The sequence below is a fragment of the Lontra canadensis genome, unplaced genomic scaffold (assembly GCF_010015895.1).
Source record: "Lontra canadensis isolate GAN:19392208 unplaced genomic scaffold, GSC_riverotter_1.0 scaffold1, whole genome shotgun sequence".
Classification (NCBI taxonomy): domain Eukaryota; kingdom Metazoa; phylum Chordata; class Mammalia; order Carnivora; family Mustelidae; genus Lontra; species Lontra canadensis.
In genome coordinates, this window is record NW_022630995.1 from 54,385,709 (window position 1) to 54,393,648 (window position 7,940).

A 7,940-nucleotide genomic window follows, 5' to 3' on the forward strand; every position below is an offset into this window, starting at 1 on the left:
TTGCATTAAATGTGTAGATTGCTTTAGGTAATATAGACATTTTAACAATATTTATTCTTCCAAAAGATGATCATGGAATATCTTTCCATTTCTTTGTGTTGTAAGACTTCCCTTATTATCACTCGCAACTGTGCTAGTTGACAGGGACCCTGGATGGATTTGTTTAGCCAGAGGCAGTTACTGAAACAACTAATGATATTTGCCACCACCACAGTTTGGAGCCCTCCACTTGTAGAGTAAATCTGAGCAGAAAGTGAATAACAAACCGGTGTCAGAAAGTTGGATGAGCCGTTAGATTCTGGGAGGGCTCTGTGCATGACACCATAGTTTCATGACTTCCTGGGGTTGACCACCTGCTGGGGCCTAGAAGTCATCATAATTATTTTTGGTTATTTGTGCCCTCCTGCAAGGCCCCAATATTCAGATAACCTATTATTTTAGTTCAGACTCCTTTGATCATGTTAAATCTTGATTATTGCCTATAGCCCAATCAAATCCCCCCTCACTTCTAAATCTAAATTAAGTCCTAGTTCCCATGCCAGTTGTTCTTTCTCATGGCATTTTGTACCTTTTTTGCACAGCACTTACCACACTTTATAATGACATCTCTGTTTGTGTATTTCCTGTATGTGTTTCCATCTAAACAGCCATCTCCATTATGGTAGAAATCATGTCCATCTCACTCATCACCCTGACTAACTTGGTGTGTGGTATGTGATCCATTATCAATAAATATTCCCTGGGTGGATAAATGAGTTAATGAATGGTAGACTGTCCTGGAATTTTTTTGCGGTAGACTTCCATGGCATTTATTGTTTGTACCATTTAAATAGTGCTTATTTTTGGAAGTGCCAATATCACCTTGGTAAGTGGAAAATAAATTGCTAGAAAACAAAACTCTGACTCTTGAAGATGGTGGGGAATGTTTGATAGCATAACCTGGTAAATAATAATAGATTTGTTTTTTCCCTCAAAAATGGTGGAAGACTTTTGAGGACAGTTTAGAAAAACAATTTTAAATCAAAACCCATTATTGGCCAACTCCTTGATATCACATCTGGGAGAAAGAAGCTGCAGCACCAGGAAATTTTGCAGAGTATAATTGGACAAATATGAGCTTCCTTAAGTTTTACCACTGCATGAATCTACCTGGTATCAAGTTAGGGGTAGGAACAGCTCCAGCCTAGAAATATAGGTGATAAAACCTGTGAGCAATGCCAGATGGGGAAGCAGAGAACTCTCAATTAGCCAGTGAAACGGTACATGGTAGCCAACCTTCCAGTGTAACCTTACATATGAGTAAACATGAGGATTAAATGAGGGTTCTTGAAAAATGTTGAACAAGAAACACAAACAGTGGACCAGGACAGGAGCATTTCTTTCCTTTAGATTGAGGAGTTCCGTAATGAGAATTGTAGTTATAACCAGAATTGTACCATGGTTAAATCTTTGTATTTTGATCATTTGGCTCTCCATGAAAAAAGCTCAAGAAAACTATATAGTAAGCTTCATGTCTTACATAGTTGAGTTCAATTTTACTCCACTGTTCTTCAAAATGTATATGAAAAAGCGCCATGCCAGGATGTTTAAAGAAAAGGATGGGAATTGTGTTGACCTATCATTTGTATTCAAGATTTCAAGTGGGCAGAAGAGCTAAGCTGTACTCCTTACGAAAGTGCCCTGCTCATGTTTGGATATAGAAGAGCTTTACTTGCTCTTGTACAATTTTTTTCACATCTACAGATCATACTGATCATCCTTTAAATGCCTTGAAATCTAAGAATATTGTCTCATTCTGTTTTGTTTTTCTGCACAACATCCAGGATAGTTGCCTGGGGTTACTAGGTGCTAGATAAATATTTGGTATTTGTTGACCAACTGATTATCTATCTCTTTGGTCCTTTGAACCGTTCAAGTTTTAAGATGGGTCTTGAGTTATAACTGCTGTACGAAAGGCATCATGTGAATAGTCAGGTGGCTTACCAAATGCCATTTTCATTCTTGCCTTGAATCCTGCTCACACCTGCTCTCTCTCCTCTTTCCTCCTCTGGTTTCTCACTTTTCAAAGTCCGGCTCAGGTTTTATCCATGTAGCTTTTTCTGATTGTTGCCATCCATGGTGATCTCTCCTACTGCTAAACACCTTATCTGCATTAGTATTTTTGTGTAGGGGGGGTCAGATGGAGAGGAGGAGGGAGAATCTTAAGCAGATTCTACCCCTAGAGAGGAACCTGACATGGGGCTCAATCTCACAACCTTGAGATCATGACCTGAGCCAAAAACAAAGGTTGGACACTTAACCAACTGAATCACCCAGGTGTCCCTACATTAGTAGATTATATTAAAATAGCTGGTAACTTTTAGTTCAAAATGATCAACTTACTCAGATTGCGAATGGCTTCTTGGTTTGACTTTTTCCCTAAGTATATAATGATCTTTGTGCAAGGAGGGACCAAGTATTATCCATTTGGGGTATAGCTAGATCCTGGTGCTCAGCTGATGTCCTCAGGAATCAGTTGGCTCTGCCTCTTTCCATGTTGGTTTCATTCTCAGCTTCTTCCTATGTGGTGACAAGATGACCTCTAACAGGTTTGACTTAGCAACCCTTAGTGGAAAGGAAACAGGTCTTTTCTAAAAATTTCAGCAAAATATCAGGAGTTGACTCTCACTGGTTCAACGAAGGCCTTGGATTCAACTTTGAACCAATCACTATTGCCAGGAGGTTGCTCCGCTCTGATAAGCAAGCTAGAAAGTCTGCCCACTGCTACAGTAACCATATGTTCTGGATTGTATGAGGCAGCCCGAGTTTGTGCCTGTTGTCTTTGCTAAATGGCTTAGCATTTACCCCCGTTCCTTCATTTTTAATAAAATATTATTAATAGTGAACTAAAATAAGCAGAAGTGGGTTTTTGTAGACCTGCACTTTATACTACAATTTTTACTGTGGAGTCCTATAATTGAGTGAGACATACATACTGAACAGACTTGATTTTAGCCTCTGATTAAACCTACATATCATCCAGTCATGGTGACTCTCTTGTTCTGATTCTTTTCTGACATCAAATTACCAATACCTCCCCTCTAAGGACAGCAAGCTGGATGCTTAGAGAGGAGCAGCAAGGACTTTCTAACTCTTTAGATTATGGATGATGTTGGGGTGCTGTCCCTACATCACAAAAGTGACTGTGCCTTATGCCAGGCATCCAGCTGGTGGGATCAATAGGAAGTGTGCAATCTGTAGGTAAGATGTACATGAAGTATGTGGAGGAAATGTGTGTTTGGCACAGAGAGTAATCTGTATTCTCTGGCTATGGCGGCTTTGTCTATCATTGTTCAGTGAAATCTGCAGCTATTTATTTGATTGCTAGGAAATTCCTTTCTGTTTTGCAATGATATTTATGTTATTTTGATAACAATGAGTCAAGAAAGGGAATACTCAATGAAAAATTAGGGAATGGATTTCCATTTCTCAAGAGAGTTGATGATGAAGATTAGCTTGAGCAAGATATTTGTTGACATTTATCACCCACTGTTGGGGGGGCATAATATTATTACTGAACACATAAAACCAGAAGGCACAAATCTACTGGAGTATCAGAATCTAATGCTGGCAGTTGTCTTAAGAAGATTGTGGCTAATCATGATGAATTAATGTGCATGGTGAAAGCAGGGATTTTTGGGTTTCATTCTGTGAAGCATAACTCTTCATTCAGATTGACAGACTGCTCATTTAAAATGATTTTACTCATTTTCTATATACCAAGGTTTCTTGTGAAATATAAAAAGTGATATAGTAACTGTTAATGTTTTGACTCCACTAAGAAGAATTTTTTAAATAGTTAAGTGGTGCTAAATTTATATCCACAGCTTAAGATGCTTCAAATAGAAAATTAGTTAATTTCTGGGGTGTTGGGGGTGCTCAGTTAGTTGGGCGACCAACTCTTGGTTTGAGCTCAGGTCATGATCTCATGGGTTGTAGCATTGAGCCCCATGTTAGGCCCCATGCTCAGCTGGAAGGGTCTGCTTGAAAATCCTCTCCCTTACCCTCTTCCCCTCCCCCAACTTGAGCATTCACAAGCTCTCTCTCTAAAACAAATAAACAAAATTCTCTCTAAAATGAATACAGAGATTCTGCTTATTTATTGTAGAAAGAGAGAGCACGAGCAGGGGGAATGGCAGAGGGGGACAAGGAGAAGGAAAGAGAATCTTGAGCAGACTTGGCATCGAGCACCAGCCTGACCCAGGCTTGATCCAGCAACCGGGAGTTTACCACCCGAGCGGAAACCAAGAGTCAGAGGCTTAACTGACTGAGCCACCCGGGTGCCCCAATAAGTAAATATTGGAAAAAAAAGAGAATTAGTTTACTTCTATAACGGTTTGAGTTTTTCTCCAAACTATGGAAACAAATAAATCTATTCTATTGAAGGTGAAACATTGTAATAAAATAATTAATTATTAATTAATTAATTGTAATAAAAATAATAATAATAATAATAAAACATGATTGTGAATATTGATGCATATTAAGTTAAAAAGTTTAATATTGAAGATGAAATTATAATGTAATATGAATATAATTTTTGATGCAACACAATGTCAGAGTAAAACAAAATTTTTACTAAACTGTAAAACATGTAGAGCTAAATTGTGCTTGGAATTGGTTGCATACAAATAAGCTGTGATATTCTGCTAATTAATCTGGGGCACCTGGGTGGTTCAGTCAGTTAAGCATCTGCCTTTGGCTCAGGACATGATCCCAGGGTTCTGAGATGGAGCCAGGCATGGAGCTCCCTGCTCAGCAGGAAGCCTGCTTCTTCCTTTCCCTCTGCCTGCTGCTCCCCCTGCTTGTGATCTCTTTCTCTGTCAAATAAATAAATAAAAATCTTTAAGAAAATAAAATGGAGCTTTCCTGTCAAATTTTATACAATTTTTATACAAATACATTTTCTAAACATATTTTGCTATTAATTTAACGTTGGATTTAAAAAAAGATACTTGTTTTTTTTTAATTTCAAATTTATTAAACAGAAAGTGCAATCTGGAAAAACAGTACAACTTTATCAGAACATTTAAATTATAAAACCATTAATTCTTTAGAAAATACCTTTGAAATTGTAATAGAGACAGATATATGGTTAAGAAATTGAAGTACTTGATGTATGAAGAATAATCATTCTGCTTGTTATTTTTAATGTTCAGAAAATCAATATAAAGACATTTTTCTTCCATTGTGCTGTAATGGTCACGAATATTTTTTTAAGAAAAAATGTACTTAAAAAAAAAAGAGTTTATTTATTTATTTGACAGAGAGAGAGAGAGAGTGCATGCATGAGCACAAGCAGGGGGAACAGCCGGGAGAGGGAGAGCCCCATGCGGGACTTGATCTCAGGACGCTGGGATCATAACCTGAGCTGAAGGCAGGCGCTTAACTGACTGAACCACCTAAGTGCGTGAAAAAATTTACTTTTGAAAACATTTTTGAATAGAATTATTTTATAGGTGTCGACTAATTTAATAAAGCCAGTTTGTTCATCAGTAAATACATATTTCCAAAATTATATAACTGTAATTAAAAAAAAAACCCCTTTTACTTTAAAAAGTGCCACAGTTTGAAGGATAAATTATGTGGTAATTCTAGGGATGGGAGTGGTCAACCCCAGTGGAAATCCCCAAGCTGAGGGGAGGAGATGAGGGCTTCTCCAAAGGGAGTAAAGAGGGAGTGGGTGCTGGGTAGACCAGTCTGACTGTGTACATAGCCTCCCCTTATCTGAGGTTTTACTTTTCCTGGTTTCTGTTACCCATGATCCACCACAGTCCAGAAGCAGATGACCCTCCTTCTGACATCCTGTCACATGCCTACGTCATTCACCTCATCTCATCTCATCATGTGGGCATTTTCTTATCTCACATCATCACGAGAAGATGGGTGACTTCGGTATAATACAATATTTTGGGAGAGAGGGCCAACATTCACATGACTTATATTATTAAAATTGCTTTCATCTTATTGTTAATCTCTAACTGTGCCTAATTTAGAAATTAAATTTTATCATAAGCCTGTATATACAGAAAAATATAGTCTATGTAGGGTTTGATACTCTGTGAAGTTTCAGGCCTACCCTGTGGGTAGAGTGGGGACTACTCTACACCAAGAACCAGATCAGGACTCAGGCTTTCTGGCTATACCTCTTATGCTCCCGTACTGAAGTTCATTTTCTGTTCTCCTCTACTCTTCAAGGCATAACTTCCCATCCTAGTGGTCCTCTGTTTGCCAGCTTCTCAGGGCAGTTCCAAGGAGCATAGTTTTCTTGAGGTCCCTGACAGCAGCCAAGAGGTTCCTTCTTTCAATATTTCTAAAAGTTACAAAAAGCACACACGTCAGTTCACTGTAAAACAAATTCATAATGCTTAAATCATTGTTCTCAGCAATATGAGTCAAAATTGGAGCAGAGGCAGAAGCTTTCAAACAAGCCTTCAGGAAAGACGAGAAGAGACTAAAATACTTACTATTCAGGTAGTAGATTTCATCAGCTTCTCCCACTCCCACCCCAAGATTCTCCCCCAACCCCTGCCATAGTAAGCCATAGTTGCCAAAGCAAAAGTCATCACTCCATTAATTATGAAGTAAGGAGAAAAAAATGGATATTGATCTTAAGCAATTCTATTCTACTCATTTGGTATTAATTGAAAGTTATTCCTCTGATACCACTTTAAAGAAATCTTCTGAGGCACAATAGAAAATAGTGTTTAAAATATTCATTCAAGGTTAAGCGAACTCAGAGTTGAACTTCTATAAACAATATCTTAAGGACTGAGCTGAGTTTTATGTGCAGGAGAGAATGATTTCTGAATTCTCCTTAGAGCTCATGGTTCAAGAACTCACCTTCTGATGTGTGGGCTCATGGGTGGATGGAGTGTATGTCTAACAGGTGCTGGGGTAATGTGCTGTCCCTTACCCTGAAATGCCCCTTGTGAAAGTCACATCCATTCATTCACTTGCTTATTTATTCAATTACTCTTTCTGAACACCAGGATTTGGGTAGCACCAGTGCAGGTATAACATTATAACAATATGATATACCAATCTAGGTATAATAATATACTAACTCTAAATATAATATTTTTGGCTAATGCTTATATAATTCTGACTTTATGTAATATATTATAGTGAATGCTTTATACATATTAACTCATTTAACTTTCACTACAACTTAGGGGGGGAAATATAATCATCATCACTCCACTTTATAGACGAGAAAACTGGGGTATGAAGCTAAGTAACCTGCCAAAGGTCACACATCTGGTAAGTGGTACAGCCACAATTTGGACCCAGGCAAGCTAGCTTTAGAGGCTGTGCTCTTAATTTTTATGACTTGCTGTAGCTATTACAAATATCTTTTCTATCTATAGTGACATCCAAGATGTCCTTTAGTGACTGTAAAATGGTTTAGTTCAGAATGTCTATCCCTGACTCTATAACAAGAATGAATACAGCCAGTGTAGACATAAATGTATATGCTTTTTAAGTATGATACAGTGAGCTTTGGTATTTATTTTAGTCCCTTTTTAAAATAATTAGTAAAACCTTTATGTAGAAATGCCTAAATCTCTGTTCAGGTCAATTTCAGAATACATTATTTTAATTTTTTAGTGGAATGCATATAGATTTAAGGGTAAGAAAGACCTCATTTGTTATTGAAACCCCACCACTAGTTTCCTTACCAATAAAATAAGTAGATCTGTGCCATCTGGATAGGGTTTTGGGGGGAGTTAATAGAGACTATAGTTTCTTGACTCCAGGGATGCTCTACAATTTAATTTTTGCTGTAATTTATTACCTAACATAGTATCTCTTACCTCACAGGAATTTAATAAATATTGATTGAGTGATGAATAAAAGTGCCTGAAACATATTATATTTTATTGGCTCTGAGAACACTT